Raw genomic sequence first — 22,867 nt, forward strand, 5'->3', positions numbered from 1 at the left:
CAGGGATGGAATTCTCTGGTACTGATAGTGCCTACTGCCGTGGATTTCATGGTGGTACAGAACCCCACGAAATCCATGGCGGTATGCAGGGTCGTGATACCACAGGCAGTGTAGTGACAGCCGCTGGTCTGGAGACCGAAGTCTCTAGCCCAGCGGTCCTTACCACCCTGGCGGTCAGACTGGAGAAGTGGCGGTCACCGCCATGCTTGTAATGCAATTGTTTCCACCGGCCTGTTGGTGATATTACCGCCATTGCGTCACCGACCGGCAGGGCTGTAATGAGGGCCTATATGTGTTGTAACAAAGTATACTTATTAATATTTATATTAATGCCTATGTCAGTTTAAAATTTAGTCTATCTAGTGTTTCTCGGTTTTCTCCAGTACTCAGTTCGTCTCAAATCATGAAAATATCTGCTTCTCATTTTCTCTAGTTTAATTTCTTCCCTCCTCTGTTCATGTTTCATCTTTTGTCTTTTAATCAGTATGCACAAATTGTAAAAAACAATTATACAGATAACACATACAACTACAATTAATAATGGTTTCAATATTTTCCCCACAATACACTTACCAAGATTAACAAGCAGATTTTTCACTTTTGTAACACTTTTGCCAGTATTTCCCCAAACCCCTAGCTCTACCAGAAGTTTTAAATCTGAATTTGAATCTGTCAGGTTCCTAATAAAAATGTCCATTCCTTTACAATTGTCTGGAATATAAGAACAACAATGTTTCAATTTCAGCATCTGGCATTCTGCACCCTCCTTTGATTAGATTTGATACAGAAGGAATAATTGCTTCAAATATATCCCCAATTATTTCAGAATAAGTTTCTCTTTTTGAACTGAGTTTCTGCAATTCATTTGAGTTATGTTTCTCATCTATAATGTCAATCTGGTCAATCTTCGGGAATACAACTCCCAATAACAAGTCCTATACCATCCCCTTGGGAGACAATACTAAGCATTCCTTCCACAGTTGTAATATACCCCAGGAATGACTGGGTCCTGTCCATTTAACATAAAGTCCCATGTATTTTCAATAAGAAATACATGTCTGCATTCACTCTTTCCCACCAAATTAGTATCAGTTCCGGATTGAGGTCTATAAATACACAGCTTTCCTACATGTTTGATGTTTAGACCTAGCTTCCCTTGAGTTTTAGTTTCACTGCATGCATAGTCATTTTTACTGTCCTTTTCATTAACCCTTTCTCTATTTTTCCTTCAATGCATTTCTCCTGTCATCGGTTTGATCTAGAAAAGGTTTTTCTACTGGTAAAAACAAGCATGTAAGGTTATTTCTATGAACATAAGCAGTTCCCAATGTCAGTGTAAGCTCAAAGAAACCACCTACAATATCTATATTTTTCTCTTTAGCTATGTTACTCAAATGTTGGTTAATCAGAAAAGACAACACAACATCTAGGTTAGAATAGAAATATTGTATGCACTCTTGGTTATAAAGCCTTGTTAGTAAAAGATTACAACTAATTCCACATGTTAATGGCAAGCTATGTTAAGTAACTCCTTCCTGCATCGATGAAGGAATCTGTGTACAAACATAGCATTCTCTCATATTCATCATCTCAACATAGTCATTCAACAAGCGACAGAAAACATTAGACGAAAGAGCTCCTTGTGAGTTGTCTGAGTGTAAATATGTCTCATCCCTGTTACAGAAAGTGTAGTTGTCTCTAAAGAACTAATGTAACTATTTTCAGGTTTCACTATCAACATCAAACATGCTAGCACACATACAACTCCCAAAGAAATAAACATACATTTGCAACACCTATTCTTTTTAACTTGAATATGATTGTTATCAATGACCTATAAAGAATCAGAAAGTAGAAGAAAACGAGAAAATTTAACTATGCAGTCCAAAATAAAAAATAAAAATAATCTTCAATCTTCTTTAGCAGTTATTTACAGCTTTCAGACTTCTCTCCAGAACTTTTGTCAAAAATTGGTTTAGGAACTTATCATAAATCAGCTCACAAAAGCTCTTTCAGTAGATCATAGTCTATTGGACAGTGATCATCACTTGTAGCATGCAATGTCTCTCTTGTTCAGCTGGCAATGTAGTTTCAAATTTCAGCTCAAAAGTAATTTCAAGTTCCAAAATATTGATCTGGATATTCACAATCAAAATAAAAAGAGACAAATTCATGTTGCTCTCATCTGTTGTCAAATACACCCATTCAGGACCTGAGTATCTTTGATTTGCAACTCTTTTTCTCTTTGATTTCTGATTTGCTCGTGTATCTCCTTCATTCAGATCTTCATCTGTATCTGCTCTTGCTGTCATGTCTGGCTCTTCGTTTATGGCCAACACTACATCTGGAACCCTCTCACTTGTCTGCAATTTAGGCAACTTGTCTTCTTTCACAGCTTTCTTTGATAGTGTCATTTGCAAAACTGGACTTATAACTCTTGATTCTGCAGGGTTTTGAGCTTGACTTGATGTACCTGCACCATTAGCTTATTCAGGAGGAGTCAAATGTGCGTGACTTTGATTGAACTCAACACCCTCCTCAGCTGCTTCAGGAAATGTGATCAGTTTCAACTGATCTTCCCAATCCTCTGTTTCTGGGAGAGTTCTCCTCTGACTCAACTCTCCTGCTATATTTGTTCAGGTACCCCTATTTAATCTCTCAGAGATGTGTTTATCTTGTCTCTTAGAGGAGTACCTGGATCTTCACCAGTTTGTACTGTTTCTATATCTGTTTCCACAGTCACTCTTTAGACTGTTCAATAGTTGCTGGTACTCTCAACAACTCTTTTTCACCTTCCACCTTTCGAGTGTAGCTGGCGTGAATCCAGGTCAGAATTCCAGCGCACTTCACAGCAGTTGTCGCAACCAGTACGAACTGGAACGGGCCCTTCCACCTATGTTCCAGATAAGTTTTCCTCACGTGCTTTTTAACTGCCACTCTAACACCAGCTGCAGATTATGACTTGGGATGGCTGCATGCTTGTAGCTTCTACTGGGTAAGAGAAAGAGCTAACTACATCAGCCAGACTCTTGCGGTAATCCAGCACCATATCATCTATTATATTGACAAGAACATTTGCAGGAACAGATGGCAATCTCATTGCTCTACCCACAAGGATTTCGTAGGGAGAAAGTCCAGTCTTTCTATCAGGTGTGTTTCTAATGCTCATCAAAACTAAAGGCAACGTATCTGTCCATTTCAGATTTCTGGATGCACACATTTTTTCAAGTCGTGCCTTCAGAGTCACATTCATTTGCTCTACTAATCTAGATGCTTCAGGTTGTTAGCTATAGTGCAACCTCTGCTCAATGTTTAAGGCTGAACATAGTAATTTTATCACCTTGTTGTTGAAGTAACTTCCTCTATCTGACTCTAGAGAAGGCCGGGAACCCAAACCAAGGTATGAACTCACTACATGTACGCTGTGTTACTGTGAGACTATCACTTCTAAGTGTAAGGTAGGCCTCAATCCAGTGACTAAAATACAGACAATCACCAAAACCTATCTCAGACCACCACACATAGGCAGCTCAATGAAATCTCTTAAATGGACCTCCTGCTCTTCTAATGCGACTCAAATTGACAACTGTTCTTTTTCCCACATTCATTTGTTGACATGTAACACATCTATGACATCTATGACATTGCTTCAGCTACCTGTCTAAACTTTGGATTGAACAAGGATTGCTTAAATGCTTGAATCATTGCATCTCTGCAAATGTGTGCTTGACCATGGTTTAGTCATTCCATTTGCGTCAGAAGACAGTTTGGCAACACCACCTCCCCTTCGTTTGTGACCCATAGGTCATCCGCATCTCTTTGAACACATTTTAATTTTAACCAATTCATTTTCTCATCTTCAGTAACATTTTCCCGGACATTTCTAATTTCCTCCTATGTATCAATTGCTGTTAACATGTAATTTGCATTTACTGTATCATTTTTAGTTCTTCCAATTCCCTGATAAAAGAGATGCAGTTCAATGCCCAAAACCTTGCAAGTTGATCAGCATAAGAATTTCCCATTGAAACAAAATCATTTGATTTCTGGTGTGCACTACATTTAACCACAGCAGCCTTCTCAGGTAATTGTAGGGCTTGTAACAATCATGAATTCGATCATCACCATTTCTAATTGTTAAACCAGAACAGGTCATGAAACCTCTGTGACCACAGCTGACCAAAATCATGGACTACTCCAAATCCATACTGGCCGTCGCTAAAAATTCAGCCACTTGTGCAGAAAATACTTTTTGAAGCCATGAAGCTTCAAGTATACCAGAAATTGTGCACACAGCATATCCAGATTTCAATGTTGCGACATTATCTTTTAGACAGGAATCATCAACTTGATCATTTTTTTTCTAACGCAGTAGCTTGAATATCAGGTCTGGGTTTCGTGCACAATTCAGTAACCTCCAGACAATCATGTTCAACGTCTTTCAATTTCTCAATTTCAACATTTTCTACTGGGAGAAATGTTGCTGTGTTAAGTGCTGTACACCTTTTCAAGGTAATATTTGAAGAACCTAAAATTAGCAATTCGTACTTTGTCACCTAGCATTTGTCATGTGTTGGGTGTTTGTTCTGGTAAGCAAAACTTCAACTGAGTGAGGGACCAAAACTGTTGAAAGATGTGCCATATAAATATTCTAACATTGAGCTAACGATAAACCAGCCGCTGCCACAGCTCGCAAACAGCCAGGTAAAGCTGCTGCGACTGGATCAAAAGTACCAGAAGAATATGCTGCTCAGTGATTTACACCTCCATATACCTGGGTCAGGACAGAAAGAGCACAAAAATCATGTTCATGACAAAACCAACATAAATGGTTTTGTGTAGTCAGGGATTCCCAAAGCTGGTGCTCTGCACAAAGCCTCTCTCAGCTCAGTAAAAGCTTCCATACAAGATTCATCAAAGGGAAATGGATCATAAATATCTTTGTGGGTCAGTCTCTGTAATGGCTTGGAAATAACAGAAAAACTGTGAATCCAGTGGTAACAATAACTCACCTTTCCCAGAAACATCCTGACAACTCTTTGTGTGACTGGAGGATTCATTTGCAAAATAGCTGCAACTCTCTTTCTGGAAACTTTCCTTGCACCCTTTAATATTTGGTGTCCAAAATATTTTACTTCTTTCTGGCAGTACTGTAATTTCGTTGGGGGCACTTTATGTCCATTCTCTCCCAAATGATTCAATAAGTCAATAGTATCTTGCCTGCATGCTTCCTTCGTCTTTGAAGCAACCAAAATATCATCAATGTACGGAACTAATGCTGATTGGAAAGGCCTTTTCAAATTATTTTTCAGCACCTGATTAAATATGGATGGTGACTCCATATGATACTGTGAAATAGGTGGAAAAACTACATTAACCTTGACCATGACTTTAACTGGTTCAACTCGTTTGATGAGACCAAAGTTCAGTGTACTTTGAAAGTCAGTTGGCAGGTATTTTACTGTAAATACAGGCTAGACACTAATCAGTGGAAATTCTTCATTTACTGACTTACATTCAGTTTGCATAGATGAATCATCATCTGAATAGTAATTCCATCATTTGTACAGGTAATTGAACATTTAGTTTTGCACAATACTGGATAAGGAAACTGGACTTAAGTCACAAACTACATATTTATGCAAACCTTCAAGACCTTCAATTTTAACAAGAACTGGTTCAGTAGATGGGGTTGTCAGGAATTTATTTGCAATGCCTACCATCTGTACTGTTTTCCCGGAAAGTGTCATGTTAGGAAATTCTTCAGTTCTTACTGTAGAGTATATAGCTCCTGTATCAACTAGAAAGGAAACATCATGACCTATTATTTTTCCATTTACATAATTACCCTTTTGATCCACTTCTAATGAAGCTGCTAACACACATTCCTCTTCGTCCGAACTCTCACCCATCATTTCATCATTCATCACTTCATCATTCAATTCATCTTAACTATGAAGTGTGAACTGTTGTACCGTGTGATTACTTTCATTTAACTTTTGACCTGCATTCTGCTGAGGAAGTATCATCTGCTGCTGCACTATTGGAGCCTGAGGTATCTGCATTTGTGGCTTTGGTATCATATGTATTTGGGGCTGTATTTGCTGTGGACCCTGAAAATGTGGCACATGTATGTGTTGCATTGGTTGGGAACTTTGCATTTGTTGAGGAATCTGCATCTGGTGAACATTATTATGGACATTTAAATTAGGACCCCTCACTCTTGGTCCTCTCAAATTTGGAAAACGATTTGAAAAAGATTGTTTTCATTCATCTGCGTAACAATGCCCTCTTGTACCATCATTGAATACTCTAGATTCCAATGCCCTACATTTCTGCAAACGTGACAAGGTAACATCCTTTTCATTGTCTGCATATCACTTGAATTAACAACAGGAGTCAGGTCCACACCACGATTTTCTTTCAATTACCACCATGACCTTTACCTCATCATACCTGTCCCTGATTTTGAAATGTTTGCATATTTCCCTGCTTTGGAAAAAATCCCTGCATTCCTGATTGTGCCACTTTTATCTGCATAACCATCACCCTTTCATTCAATTTCTTCTGCTTCTTTTCAGTTTCATCACTACAGTATTTACAGAAATATAATGCTTCATCCAATGGTTTTGTTTGCCATCAAATCAAATGACATCTGACCAATTTCAGGTCTCAACCCTTCAACAAATCTGAACACAAAATGAATCATGTCTTTGGGCTCAATCGTTTCTGTACCACTGTAAAATGTAAATGCCTGCAGCAAACTCTCAAAGTATGCATGTACTGACTGTTTCGATTCCTGTGCTGTTCTATCAATTCTCTGCCAATCAATAATTTTAAGTGAAATTCTTGTTTTAAAAAATTCTATCACTTTGTAATAGTACTTCATTACATCAGGAGATGGTGCATATGTAACTGGATCTCGTGGAGGATCTCTTGTTGGCCAATCAACACTCCTTTTGCATTTAACTCACAAATGAGTTGGAACTACTATTTCTAACAGGGTATTCAAATCTTCCCACAGGCATTTTGCAAGCTTCACAAACCTATCTGTCTGTTGGTACCATTCCACTGGTTTCTCTGTCAATCTCAGGTAGTCATTTGTAAGTGACAAAATATCACTCCTGTTCCAAGAGACATGTAATAATTCCCTCCAGGAATTTCTCTCATTGGTAATATCTTTACTGTATTATCAGTCTTCTGTACATTTGCATTTGAATTTGCAGACTCCTTTTTCTTCTGATCTCTTTTCTTTACCCATCTGCCTTCCCATTTATCTAATGCTACCCATATTTGAATATTCTTAATTAATTAGTTAATGTAAATTTACATTCCCAGTATTCCCATGTTCTCAATATCTTTTTAATTGAATTCTAATCTATAACTTCTTCTCAGTGTCTTTGATTTCTCAATTTCTATCTCATATTTCTCTGCAAGATCTGCCAATTCCCAAGGTACCAATCCTGCTTTGTTTGTAACATTTTTACATATGAAGCGTAACTCATTTTCATTATATGAGTAAATCCCATTTATCTCAATTGTTCCCTCAATTATTTAATGTATTGCAAATTTGAGTCTTGCCAGGTTCAATTAATTTTCTCCTTCAGCATTTGTTTTTGCTCCACTCATTTTTTCTAACCATTCTGTTAGCTGTTCAGCTGTCAAACCTTGTAATTAAACGTTATTATTTACATTGGGCACATTATTATTTACATTGGGTATGCCCTTTGGAGCAAAACATGGAGTCTCTGTAGTCATCAGAAACAAATTTAAATTGCACTGGAGACATTGAATTAGGTGTATGTATGTATGTATCTATGTATGTAAGTATTAGTATTTGTACAGCACATTCCAGCCATGGCATCGAAGGACTGAGCGGCAGAGAAGTGAGAGTGGGAGAAGCATAAACGGGGAACAGACAGCTGCCTAAACTGAAGGAGTTAATTGGGAAGAAGCCAAGTCTTTAGCTGCATCCTAAAGGACAGGAGGTTATCGTCCTTCCTGATAGACAGCTGGAGAGTATTCCAGCATTTGGCAGCCGCAACTGTGAAAGCTTTGTCACCCCACTTAGCCTTGTGGCTACGGGGGGACAAAGATTAAGTGGACACCAGATGATCTAAGCTGACGACCTGGCAAGTACCATTGTAAAGAGGAACAGAGGTACTCAGAACCTTCTGACTGAAGTGCCTTATGAGCAAGACAGAAGGTCTTAAACATAATGCATTTCTCAACAGATAACCAGTGCAATTGCCTCAAGCTGCCGCTGGCCAAAGCCAAGTGCGGAAGATCCAATATCAAGCGGGCAGTGGTGTTCTGAATCAGTTGCAATTTGTCAAGTTAGACTTTATCGATGCTCAACATCAGAGCATTACAGTAATCTAGTTTAAAGATCACCAATGCCAAAGACATGAAAATTCTAAGTTCCTTCTGGAGATAAGGAAACATTTTCTTAAGGGTTTTTTAAATCCAATAACAAGACTTAGTGGTCACATTTACCTGGAGCTTGATAGAGAAAAAAGATAAAGAATTGTCTAACACAATCCCAAGGTTTCTAGTCAATGCTATGAGAACTGGCAGGTCTCCGCAAGATTACGGCCACCAACAGGAGCTCAACAGATCACTGCTGGAGCCAAAAAATAAGAATTATCATCATTCATTTTAAGCCAATTATGGCCCATCCATTTATTAATCTCGCTCATACAGTGATGAAATCTATCGGCCACCTCTTCCCAGCTCTTATTATCAGGAAGAATGAGCTGAGTGTCATCCGCGTCCGTCAGTGGGGCCACATAAAGATTAGACAAAGTTGGACTAAGAGAGGAGCCCTGAGGAACCCCACAGGGTATTTGGAACGGGGCAGCTCCGAAGTCTCCACAGCTCACTATGGTGGATCTCTCACATAGAAAAGACTTCAGAATACTCAAGGCTTTCCCTCCGATTCCTGCTTGATGAAGGTCTTGTAACATCAGTTGCTGCAAGATAGTATTAAACGCAGCAGACAAATCAAATATCACTAAACAGTCCCCAGTCCCATCCCCTTTATCAACCAGTCTATGGACAAAGTTTGAGGTGGTGATAAGGGTGGATCCGTGCTATGCACTTTCCTTTTGCCTGGAAGGGCAGCAAAGCTATAGGACGGAGATTCTTGAGATCATTAGGGGCACCACTTTGTTTCTTTTTCAGAGGAATAACAATTGCTTCCTTCCATGAAGGTGGAAGCACTCCAGTGTTCAAAATCTGATACACAGGTACAAGTGCTGCAGACACCAAATCCCGAGCAAGCTTTAGTAGGTGATGAGGACAAGGGTCACTGGGGGATCCGGACTTAACTCTCCCCAGCAGTTCCTTAATCTTCTCTATCTGCAGAGGCTGGGAATTGGTGAGAATAGGGGCTTCATAACTTTCTAAATTGTTCATCTGTTCGTAAGGGTCCAGCACTCCAGAGTGCTTCCCAAACTTAGCCTGGATTTGGATGACTTTTTAAAAAAAAGTCTGTGACCTTGTTACAGAAAGCTTGGAAATTTTCCTATTCCGGGGAGGCGAGGGGCAGTCAGACCAGTGAGGGATAAAGTGATCTAAGGGTGCATTTTTAGCTTCCTTAATTTTTTACGTATAGAAGTCAGTTTGGGCTTTATTAATCACCAGTTTGTAATCCCTGAGCCCAGACCTAAGATTCTTTTTTTCCACAAGATTTTGATTTGATTTCCATCTGCGTTCCTGACGTTGATATATTCTTTGTAAGTCTGTACGCTCCTTGGTATACCAGGAAGAGGATGCTATCTTCCTGACCAAGGGATCCTCAGAGAGGCAAGAAGATCGATAGTGGTTTAGACTCCACCCTAACCATCATTGTTTTCTGATATATCTGTGATATCTGTGATGATTGCACCACTGGTACTGTCATGCTCCGTTCAGAAATTACAACAGGAATTGTAGGATAGACTACAGTTAGCTCAACCTGAGTCATAGGTGTCTGAGTAACTGTGATAGCATGAACACTAGTTGCAACGTATATCTGACTCTGTTTTACTACAACTGGTACTGGAGCACTTGGACCAATACTAGTACCTGGATTTGCCTCTTGTGCTGTATGTGGCGGAGGACAACTTTTCAGTAACTGCATTATAAATTCATCATCATCTAAGTCATCATAATAAGGCAATGATTTCCTAACCTCATCTGACTTCGACTCATCTTCTTCAGAAGAATCTTTATTCTCCTTCTTGGACTTTTGTTTTCACTGCTCTCCTTCTCTTGTGTAATTGCAGGAAAAATTCCAATTCCCTGTAAAGTTTCAGTTTTCAAAATTTGTGCTCACTGTCCCGTCTTGCCTCAAATAATGTCTTCTCAACTTTTCTCATTCTCTTGTTGTATTGCCACTACTCCCAAATGGTTAAAGCTTCAAATTGTGCTGGTCTATTAGAAGGTTTTAACTCATACAGCACTTTTTCATTTTGGAAGTTCAATTGGCAGAAAACGCTAAGCTCCCTTCCTTTTATGTAATTTTGTACTATTCATTCAACAAATATATGCTGCAGTATCTTTCTCTTCAATTATGATATATGCAGGTGTAATTTCTCATACTCTAACTGGAAATAAAAGCATCTCCCTTGAGCACATTATTCAACGCTTTCAAACTTTTAATTTTGACTTTAATCTGGCTTAAAGCTACCATTTAAATTCAATCCCAAAATCCTTTTTGCTTGCCTCTCTCAAGCAAGAGCCCTTCACGGTTGTCTACCAATCAGCTCAGGCCTCCCTTTTGCCAATCAACCTATCTCAGGGTGGACCTTAAGTGACGTCACACTCACACACAGCAGCTGACAAAGTCTTGCGGCTTGTCCTCCAAAACTCAATTCACACAACAACTAATGCAATCACTAAAGAAAAATAAATACACCAACTTGTCTGCTTACTACAGGTAGGGCGCACAATCACTTCGGAAGCCTAACAGAATTTTTGCTCTGACAACTACTCGTTCGACTTCGGCTTTCTCTGATTCGCAAGTAAAATTGGACCAGCAAATTCTACCCTTGACTAATACTAGATCCTCCTTGTGCACTCAGTAATCACCAATATCTGTCAGACTCACATTCCCTTTACCACATACCCTAGGGATACTATTTGTCAATCATGTCAGATTGACCAACTAAACAAACAAGTTAAAACAACAACCAAGTGTATTCTACACTTGCACAATACTTAATACTCCGGAGTCTTAGACCACGCACGGTGTGTATATCAACAACCATGTGGGCATAAAGCACCACACACAATTGAAGTACGAGGAATTGCCTACATACACCTTTTGGAGTACGCACACTCCTTAACAAACTACATTGGTGTACACAAACTCCCTAATTCTCACAAACATCTCAATTCACTTGCAATTTGCTAAAGCAGTGCAAGTGCAAAACCCTAACCCAATCACAAATCACACTATGAACACTGAGAACATCAAGCATTGGCAAACCCAAATGTCACCCAACAAGCATTGGCAAAACCACATTTTTTTTTTTTTAATTTTCATCAAGCACTGTTAAAAGCAAATCTCCAAATTCTTTCCAAATGACATTCCTAATGAGTAACTGACCACCCTATTAAGACATAACCATCCTCTGCTGCTACCAAAATTGTGGATGTGTCTAGCCTTACGTTTCTTTTGATAATTTATTTATAAGGTCAGTCAGTCAAGTCAGTCAAAAAAATTTATAGAGCACGCTACTCACCCGTGAGGGTCTCAAGGCGCTGGGGGAGGGTGGTCAAGGGGAGTGCAGGGAGGGTTAATATTCGAACAACCATGTCTTGAGGTTCTTTCTGAAGAGCAGGAGATCTTTGGTTTTGCGAAGGTTGGTGGGGAGGGAGTTCCAGGTTTTGGGGGCGAGGTAGGAGAAGGACCTGCCTCCTGTGGTGGTGCATTGGTTGTGGGGGACTGTGGCTAGGGCGAGGTCGGCTGATCGGAGGTTGCGTGTGGGAGTGTGGAAGTTCACTCTTTCATTGAGGTAGGTTGGGCCAGTGTTGTGGAGGGATTTGTGTGAGTGGATGAGGATCTTAAATGTGATTCTCTTGTCTATGGGGAGCCAGTGAAGGGATTTGAGGTGTGGTGAGATTCGTTCATGGCGGGGGAGGCCTAAGACGAGGCGTGCAGCTGTGTTCTGGATTCTCTGGAGTTTGCGTTTCAGTTTGAGTGTGGTGCCGGCGTAGAGGGCATTACCGTAGTCTAGTCTGCTTCTGATGAGTGTATGGGTGACTATCTTCCTGGTCTCTGGGGGAATCCATTTGAAGGATTTTTTTAGAGTGCAGAGTATGTGAAAGCAGGAGGAGGTTAGAGCATTGATTTGCTGTGTCATGGAGAGGGAGGGGTCCAGGATGATGCCGAGGTTGCGTGCGTGGTTTGCGGGGGTAGGTGCGGGGCCTAGGGCGGTGGGTCACCAGGAGTCATCCCATGTGGTTTTGTTGGGGCCGAAGATGATGATCTCGGTTTTGTTGGAGTTAAGCTTGAGGTGGTTAGTTGTCATCCAGGTGTCGAGGAGAGCAGCGTGTAGGTTGCTTTTGGCGGTGGTGGGGTTGCGGGTAAGGGAGAGGATGAGTTGGGTGTCATCTGCATAGGAGAGGATAGTCATTCCGTGTGATCGGAGGATGTTGGCTAGGGGGATCATGTAGATGTTGAAGAGTGTCGGGCTGAGGGAGGACCTTTGGGGGACTCCGCAGATGATCTTCGTAGCGGTGGAGTGGAAAGGTGGAAGGCGGACTCTCTGGGTCCGGTCGGTGAGGAAGGAGGTGAGCCAGTCTAAGGCTTTGTGGCGAATTCCTATGTTGTAGAGGCGTGTGCGGAGTGTGTGGTGGCAGACGGTGTCAAAGGCTGCGGAGAGGTCTAGGAGGATGAGTGCGACGGTCTCGCCTTTGTCGACTTTGGTCCTGATGTCGTCAGTGCATGCGATGAGGGCGGTTTCTGTGCTGTGGTTCTTGTGGAACCCGGATTGTGAGGGGTCAAGAGTGTTGTTTGCTTCGAGGAAGTGGGATAGGCGGGCATTGACTAGTTTCTCAGCAACCTTGGCGGGGAAAGAGAGGAGGGAGATGGGGTGATAGTTCGAGAGGATCTCCGGGTCGGCTTTGTTTTTTTTTAGGAGAGCGGTGATTTCCACGTGTTTCCCGGGGTCTGGGTAGGTGGCGGCGTCAAAAGAGGAATTGATTATGTCGTGGAGTATGGGGGCGATGGTTGGGCTGGCTTTGTTGTAGATGCGATGTGGACAGGGGTCGGAGGGGGATCCGGAGTGGATGGAGTTCATGGTTTTTTCGGTTTCATCATGTGTGGTGGTAGCCCAGATGGTATGTTTGGTGGGGGGACATGAGTGGGGGTTGGGTTGGGTGAGTGAGGGGTGTGTGTGGTGGGTGTGTGTGGTGTGAAGCTATTGTGGATGTCCAAGATTTTGTGGTGGAAGTGGTTGGAGAGGGCGTCACACAGGGGCTGTGTGTGTGAGGGGTCTATGTTGCTGGCTTTGGGTTTGGCAAGTTCATTGATGATGGGGAAGAGTTCTTTGCTGTTTTGAGAGTTGTAGTCAAGGCGTGTCTTGTAGTGATCTCTTTTGGCGGTGCGTAGAGTTGATGATGGGTGCGAATGGTGGTTTTGAGGGTGGAGAAGTTGGTTGTAGAGGGTTCTAGTCGCCATATTTTCTCAGCTTGGTGGCATTTGCGCTTGGAGTCTTGGAGTTCAGGGGTGAACCATGGGGCGTTCTTGATGTTGCGGGTGACGATGTGTTTTCTGAGGGGGGCTAGTGTGTCTGCACAGGTGGTGATCCATTTAGAGAGGTTGTGAGCTCCTGTGTTGGGGTTATTGGTGTGGGGGGGGTTGAGAGCCAGTTGGGAGTTCAGGCGTTCTGTGGGGATCTTGTCCCACATGCGGTAGGGTGTGGTGTGTTGATGGTGGTGTGTGGGGGGTTTGGTGAAGGAGAAGTGGACGCAGTGGTGGTTAGTCCAGAGGAGTTCGGTGGTGTGGGTGTAGGCTATGTGTTTGCTTGAGGTGACAATTGCGTTGAGCGTGTGTCCTGCTGAGTGGGTGGGTGCGGTGACCAGTTGTTTGAGTCCGAGGTTGGTGAGGTTGTCTTTGAGGGAGGCAGAGTTGTGGTATTGTAGGTTTTCCAAGTGAAAGTTGAAATCACCGAGGAGGATGTAGTCTTTGGAGGTGAGGGCGTGTGAGCTGATGGTGTCAGCAATAGTGTCGCAGAAGGCAGGCGTGGTCCTGGTGGTCTGTAGTCTAATGTACCTCTGAGGGTGGAGTTGACACATATAGGGTAACCATCAATTACCTGTAGAGGTGGACACAACCCTCTGGACTCAGATAGGGTGATATGGTCAATAACAATGAATTCAAATCAACAAACATCACTTTTCATATTGGAGTCAATAATTCATATGCATCATGACCCATGTGGCCATGAATCACTACACCAATTTACTAAAGATCAAACATGTATTTGCCCTTTAGATTAACAATGCTAAGATCGCATAACCAAAAGCAAGACCAAATGATAAAAGTACATGAATAACACAGGCTGACCAAACCTTTGACAGAATCTCAGTCTAGACAAAATATCATTAGGCATTCAAGAACCACAATGCAGAATAACAACAATAGCAAAACATGATTGATACAGAATACATTTAGTTATTGCAGATTAATTGTTTACAAACAATTTATATGGAACAGTCAAATTTAGAATGTGGCATCCTATTACTCTAATCAGATAGGCATGTTTGGGCTTCATGCAAAAAGAAAAGAAGACAAAAATTAATTTGGAAAACATCTGACTACGGCAATAAACAAAAATAGCAGTTGGATTTCTAAAAGAGAAAACATAAAAAATCAACAAGAGAAATGTGCAATTTGGTTATACTTCTCCTAAATGGATCAGCAGGCAGCAAAGTCTTCATCAGTGGAGCACCTTCTGGTCATCTTCATTGGTCAGTGACAATATACAAAACAGTTCAGTAATGTCTGGCCTTAATGCACCTGAACTGTCAGTGACAGAAAGCTAAAATACATAGCATATTATTACACTAGCAATAATTAAAGCACATCTGAACACAGCAAATATCTTAGCAGAACTGACTTTACATCACCTAACTCTGTTATATTAAATCCCTAGAAAGTAACTGGCTAAAACTTTACTGGTCAGTCTATGGGGCGGTTTGAGTTAAAAGCCAATTACATTCACTCCACATTCGCTGCTGTAGCCTTTTCATTTTTCTGCATTCACCATTAGTTCATCCTTTCTCCATGCAATCACCTTTTTCCGCAGCAAAATACAAATGTTGCAGATTACACATAAAGCCTATTCAGAAATTCAGAAGGCCTTTGTTTGAGTGCATTTTATCTTTAGGGAACCAGAAGAATGTTACCACATAAGAACACAACCTTTCCACTGCCAGCAAAGAACATGTCACAGGATGCTTAGAAAAACATTTTACAAGGTTAACAGTTTAAACATTGCAGCTGCATTTATAAAACAAGGGACCTTTTTAAAATGAATTCTGAATCATGCGGAGTTAAGGTTTTCATAATTTTCAGTCCATGAATTCTTTTAGTACATATTAATAATTGTGTTTCTGTACATTTAATTATGCACATACAAATTATAATTCATTAGACAGTTATTTTATTATGTCAAACTAGATTTATGGCTGCCACCAGAGTGCTCATGTTTTCTAAAGCACACATTTTTCTAAAACACTCGTTTTCAGCATTACATATTTTAAACGCGTTATTTCATTTTGTTTTAGTAGCACACTTTTACTAATAATGTTTATGCTCCAGCACAATGCTCCACCATCCTTGAGATATAAACATTGTGTGCAACAACAAGGAAATGTCGTTTTTGTGCTACTAATGTGGTGGCATCTTCATTCTCCTAGTTTACAGTGATTATTGGTTTTATTCAAATGACAAATGTAATATAATTAAAGGCGAATTTGTCAGATTCATCGACAAAGAATAGGGTCACATAGCCATACTCTGGATCTGTGTGTTATATTGAGTATTGGGAGGACTCACATTTTATTAATATATCAGTGACATAGAAGTTAGCATATTGTGACTGAATAAACTACATTTAAAGCCAAGAGAGAAAATAACACAAGTTGTCAAATGTGCACATTTGAAATATGGTGGACTATGTGGTCACCATGCTTATTAAGCAGTACATTTTAGCATGATATATTTTGCTTTCATATTAAATAAAGTACAAAATGAGTTAATGTTAAGAGTTTTTTATTAAGATGTAGGTTAAGAATTGAAAGTATTAAATGAATATGAATTATTCGTACTTATAATGACTTAAATGGATTTTATTAATGCTTGCCTTTAAATCATTTGCTTTGCATATTTGATTTGAATTGGTAAGTGCGCAATAGGTTATATTAATGCATGAGGTGTAATAATGTTTATTAAGGTTTTCTTAGCTTGATTAGCCCTGAAAGATTCATTTTGCAGCAGTAGTGGAAAATCACTTGTTTATTTTATTCCCTCTGACCTCCCTCTAAATTATTTTCTTAGGTTGCTGATGTGATGTTGAATGTCCTATTGTATTGAATAGGTAGAACATGTTTCTTACTAGCAATGTTGCATTATTTGTTCTATCTATCAAACAAGAGAGGAAATGCATGATTCCCATGCAAAATGTATTAGTTCATTTAGTGTACCATGAGAGAGGATCCTGATGTTGCAAAGAATTAGACAACGTAATATTTTGTCAGAACTGTTTGAAATCATTGAAACGACAATGCACTTTTGCTGAGAAAATCCGGAATAGTTGCAAATTTGATGGTGCCATCGACAACCACTGGCCTCTGAATCTGATGCCTGAAGTAAGCCCACCTGAAGGACCAATCATTGGATCATGAATATTTCTAACTAGTGAGGAATTTTGGAAACTGAGAGTAAGTTTGTGTGAGCTCACTCCTGTCTCAAAACTCTCCTGAACCCTGTCAGAGTCCATTTACTCCTGCCTAAAGTCTGCTGTCACCCCTGATGAGTTTTCTCATCTTAGTTTGAATTGCCCTATTTGGTTAGTACCAATATGCTCAACTAATTCTGAACTGTTGATCTGTCTTGTGTGCAGCCTGTGTTCTGCATTACTCTGATGCTGCTGTTAACTGGCATCGGAAGAAAGTGACTGTTATGGCTGACAAAGTATTGTTGTCTGCTGTTCCATGAGGAAAGGTATAAGTAAACATGGGTGTTTCCTTTTCAGTTAGATAATTACACCAGCATATTTTTATAGTGAGTTGCCCTAGTTAGATGATCTTTTAAAATTATTTTTGTCTTTCTTTTATTTTTGTTTTTGCCCGCATGTGTTCGCCCGTTTGAACACATGCAAGTCTGAATTCTTGTTAGTGACAGGAATGGCCCAGGCCTGAAATCTGAATATTAAAAAAAAATATTTTGATGATTTACTGATAACACCATCATCTGCTTTGAAATCTGTTAATAATGTGCATATTGTGTTGGTGCCATTTTATATTATTCTTTTGGAGTGTTTAACAGTGTTAATTTTTAGTAGATTAAACCTTTTAGGACATTTCAGTCAGCCTATGGTTTTCATGTATGTTTAGAACTTAGTGCTGCAAACTATATGCATGACATTGATTCTGGGATTAAAATAAAGCTTTGAAATGATATTTAGTTTGGAGTTTAATTTAGTGTTAAATGTTTCATGGTGTCTAGAATTGCTTACAGTGTAATGTCATTGATTTGTGATTGAATGATTCTGACTACTACACTCTTCGCCAAGTCCAAAGATCTAGTCGACCTTAATTGGTGAGAATAGTGATAGTGTCTCCCCAGCTCATATGTGGTTTGTGATCCCGAAGAGGGGAGAAAATCTTACCGACACAGCATGCCAACATAACCACAGATTTAGCTGCCTCACAGGCCCAGACCCTATACTGCAGGTGTTCCTTCCTAAACATTGCTAAAGGATATGCTTTTTCCTGACCTGAATTACAGTTTTAAACAATTGGCTGCACACCATGATTGTCATCTAGGGGCTGCCAGGGGTCGTAGCTGAGACCTGTGGCTTGCTCCATTCAGCCCCCTGGCAAACTCAGTGCCAAGAACACAATGATAGCTCCATGTTCCTTGTTTTCTACCATTTCTTTTTATTCCACTAAGAGTGAATAATATTTTATTATTCACCATTGATGTAAAAAAAATAATTACAGTTTTCTGGCAGCTGAGGTAAGTAAATTAGATTTTTTAAATGTATGTTTTGTGCGTGCTTGTGGATGAGAGTGTGTTTAAGTGACAGCAAGTGGGTGTATGTGTAAGTGTGTATGTATGTGTAAGCATGGAAGTGTGAGTGAAAGTAAAAAAGTAAGAGTTAAATGGCACGTGATATCACCTCCACTACCCCTGACATTTTGGTGAATTGGCGTTTATGCTGCGCACTATGGGGACTATTTCCAAGCCTCTTGTGCCACTGGTGCATCACTTTTTATATAGGAAAAAGTGATGCACCAGAGGTGCAAGAGGCTTGTTAATAAGCGCCTATATACCTAAAACTGGATTTTGTGAGGTTTATCGCATTGGAGAATGAGGATTTTGATTCATGTCTATGAAACTTATTGCTTCCCTTGTTAATCATTTTGGAACATCAGAGTCAGGTTAAAAAGCTCATTGAGGCCAATAACTTAAATCCCGAATGCTGTTATGTGGTATTTATGTCACATGAAAAGAGATATCTATAGTGCTGTATTTTCATTTGTAAGTCGCGTTCAAATACACAGTCGATTTACTATTGTTAAGTAGATGATTTTTTTTAGACTTGGCATCCTTGGCGTGGTCTCCCCTAACTTTTTGCCTGTTTCACATGTTGTTGATGTGTGCGGGACTCTGATTTTGCTGTTTTTGTTACTCTGGGCACTTACCATTGTTATCTAGTGCTAAAGTGCAAGTGTCTAGTTCTAAAATATGTGTAATTGACTTTCCATGATTGGCATATTTGATTTACTAGTAAGTCCCTAGTACAGTGCACTAGCGGTGCCCAGGGCCTGTAAATCAAATGCTATTAGTGGGCCTGCAGCACTGGTTGTGCTACCCACATAAGTAGCCCTGTAAATATGGCTCAGACCGGCCACTGCAGTGTCTGTGTGTGCAGTTTAAAACTGCCAATCTGAATTGGAAAGCATACCCACTTGCCACTCCTAAACCTTCCCTTTTTATACATGTAAGGCACCCCAAAAGCAGGCCCTAGGTAGCCCCATGGGCAGGGTGCAGTGTATGTAAAATGTAGGACATGTACTTATGTGGTTTACATGTCCTAACAGTGAAATACTGCCAAATTCATCTTTCACTGTTGGAAGGCCTATCTCTCTCATAGGTTAACATGGGGTCTGGTTTTAAATATTATTAAAGCGCAGTTTCCCTTTGGGAGCAGATAGGTATTTGCAGTTTGGGGTCTCTCAACTCACAATTGAAAAATTCTATATTTTAGCGAAGTTGGTTTTTAGATTGTGTGTTTGAAAATGCCACTTTTAGAAAGTAGACATTTTCTTGCTTAAACCATTCAGTGACTCTGCTTGTTTGTTCATTACCTGTCTGGGTTAGTTTGACAGTTGGGCTGTTTGCACCTATCTCTAGACAGTGACACAAAGGGAGCTGGGGTGTAGCCTGCATGTCCTGATGAGCCATCTCTGCTAGGAGGGAGGGAAGGAGTGGTCACTTACATCTGAAAGGGCTGTGCCTGCCCTCGCACAATGCAGTCTCCAACCCCCTGGTGTTTGTCTGGGGCCTGGCCTGGGCAGGATCTTGAAAACAACAGAGACTTCTCTTTGAAGTAGGCCTGCCTCAGAGGCAGAAAGGGGTATAAGAAGAGCCCCCAAAACCCCTGAAAATTAGATCACTGCAGGAACCAGGAGGAACCTCTGCCAAGGAGAAGAGCTGAAGAGCTGAGGAGAAGTGCTGTCCCTGCCTGTTATTGTGCTTGGCTGGGCTATCCTGCAGTTGTGGCTTCTGCCTGGGAAAGAGGACAAAGACTGGACTTTGTTGTGCATTCCAGCTTGAGAAGAATTTTCAAGGGCTTGAACTGAGCTTGCTTCCTGTTGTTGAAGTCTCAAGGACATCAAACACTTCCCCTGCCAGCACCTGGACTCTCTGCTGAGACTCCTGCCCTGCCAGTGGTACCCTATCCAGTCTCTGGGCCCCTGAAAGGTGAAGTTGGCAGACAAGAACGGAAAATCTACGCCCAGTCCGCCATGCGGGGACATTTTGATGCACCTTCCATGAAGAAGCTAATAAACGACGAGCCACCAGCTTCGTGGCTGAAATCAATGCTCTACCTGCATCGCAACTGGAAGATCGGTGCAACGTAGCTGGAGAAACGACACGCAACACCCGCTAATGGAGGCTGATAACAATGCAAACCCCACGCAGAGCGTGCGATCAGATCAATCCATCGCTCTCTTGCGGGGAGAGAAGAAACGATGCACGCTGACCCCACTGGTGGAGGAACAATGCCCCGTCTTGCTTGCGAGTGAGAAATCAACTCATCGCTGGCCTTTATCTACGCACACTCGCCCTTGCAGACCATTACATGACCACATGCAGCTTGTTTTCATTTTTTCTCTTTTGGAGTGTATTTTCCTACTCCCATATTTTTGATGATCTCTGATTGACTTTTGAACTTCAATGGGAACTCTTTTTTCCGGCTTGGAACTTGCACTTTTTTTTATTCTTCCATCATGTCTCAATCTGGAGATGCATCAGCTGGAGCTGCTTTTGATTTAGGGAAACTGGAGAGCTTTACAGCTGCCCAGTTGAGGCAGTTCTACAAAAACTATGCTTGTCCCACTAAGGGGTCCACCAGGAAGGAGGAGCTACAAGAGGCACTGAGGGCCTTGGCGACAGCCAAGGAAACTGAGGGGCACACAGAGGAGGAAGAGGATGAGGGTGAGAAGGTGCATTCCGTACACAGTGGTACAGTAGGTGGGCTTATTATGTTCAGGGAGAGAGTCTCCAGGGCAGGTAGCAGTGTGTCATCCAAGGGTCTGACTCCTGAAGAGTTACAGGACAGACAGGCAGAGATGGCTCACTAGCTGGAGTTGGAAAAGTTTAGGATACAAAGGGAGATGGAAGAAAGGAGGATGACCAGAGAGGAGAAGAAGATACTGCTGGCTCATGAGCTCAGCTTGAGGGAGCTGGATCAGAGGAGCGAGTCTAGTGGGGATGGTGGCAGCAATAACAGAGAGCAGCCTAAGAGGGTGCACATTCCTAAGGACCTTGTGAAGGATTACAAAAGGCAGGATGGCATATTCTTGTGGTTCAATGGGTATGAGTCCACTCCCCATATGAATCTGGTCCCTGAAGCTAATTGGGGGCAGGTCTGTGGAAGCACTCTGAGGTAGAGGGAAGGGATACTCTGAAATTCTTAAGGGATCCTCAGGGGCTCACCTACTCTATCATGAAGGATGACCTACTCACAGGGTATGGTCTCACCCCTGAGCAGTATAAGGGCACATTTAGGTCCTATAAGAAGTAGGAATCCCAAACATGGTTGGAATGTGTTGAATCTTTTTGCAGGTCACTAGATGGTTGGGTGAAGGGCAGTAAGGTGGCAACGTATGAGGGCCTTTACAATTTAATTGCTTGGGAGCACTTGTACAGTTTATGTTTTCCAGAGCTTCACCAGCACCTCATTGACAGCAAGCTGACTGACCCCAGGAAGCTTGTGCAGGAAGTGGACTGCTGGGAGAGCACCAGGATCCAGTAGAGGTATGGGGGGAGACCACGTCAAGGGTGGGCAGGGTCCCTCTCAGAATAAAGGTGGGATGAAGGTAAACAGGGGGAGTTCTATGAAGGGCTTCAACCAAGTTCCCAGGGTAAGGATTCTGAGCCCCACAGTGAAAAGAAGCCATGGTTTTCCAAAGGGAAACCTGTGGAAGGAGGTCCCCCATGTATCCAGTGCTAAAGTTTAAGAGCTCCTATGTAACATACGTGTGTAATTGACATTCCATGATTGGTACTTTTGATTTACTAGTAAGTACCTAGTACAGTGCACTAGAGGTGCCGACTGTCTGTAAATCAAATGCTACTAGTGGGCCTGTAGCACTGATTGTGCCACCCACATAAGTAGCCATGTAAACATGGCTCAGACCTGCCACAGCAGTGTCTGTGTGTGCGGTTTTATACTGCCAATTTGACTTGGCAAGTGTGCCCACTTACCAGGCCTAAACCTTCCCTTTCCATACAAGTAGGGTACCCCTTAGGTAGGTCATAAGTAGCCCCATGGGCAGGGTGCAGTGTATGTAAAAGGTGGGACATATACTTATGTGGTTTACATGTCCTAACAGTGAAATACTGCCAAATTTGTTTTTCACTGTTGCAAGGCCTAGCTCTTTCATAGGTTAACATGGGGGCTGCCTTTAAATATTATTAAAGTGCAGATTTCCTTTGGGAGCAGTTAGACATGTGGAGTTTGGGGTCCAAACATTTAGTGAAGTTGTTTTTTAGATTGTATATTTGAAAATGCCACTTTTAGAAAGTAGACATTTTCTTACTTAAACCATTCAGTAACTTTTTCTCGTTTGTGTATTCCCTGTCTGGGTCAGTTTGACAGTGGGCTGTTTGCACCTCTCTATAAACATTGACACAAAGGAAGCTGGGGTGTAGCCTGCATATCATGATGAGCCATCTGTGCTAGGAGGGAGGGGGAGTGGTCACTCACACCTGAAAGGACTATGCCTGCCCTCACACAATGCAGTCTCCAACCCCTTGGTGTGTGTCTGGGGTCTGGCCTGGGCAAGGCAGGATCTTGAAAACAACAGAGACTTCTCTTTGAAGTAGGCCTACTTCAAAGGCAAAAAGGGGTATAAG

The sequence above is a fragment of the Pleurodeles waltl genome, chromosome 5, assembly GCF_031143425.1.
Source record: "Pleurodeles waltl isolate 20211129_DDA chromosome 5, aPleWal1.hap1.20221129, whole genome shotgun sequence".
NCBI classification, from domain to species: Eukaryota; Metazoa; Chordata; class Amphibia; order Caudata; family Salamandridae; genus Pleurodeles; species Pleurodeles waltl.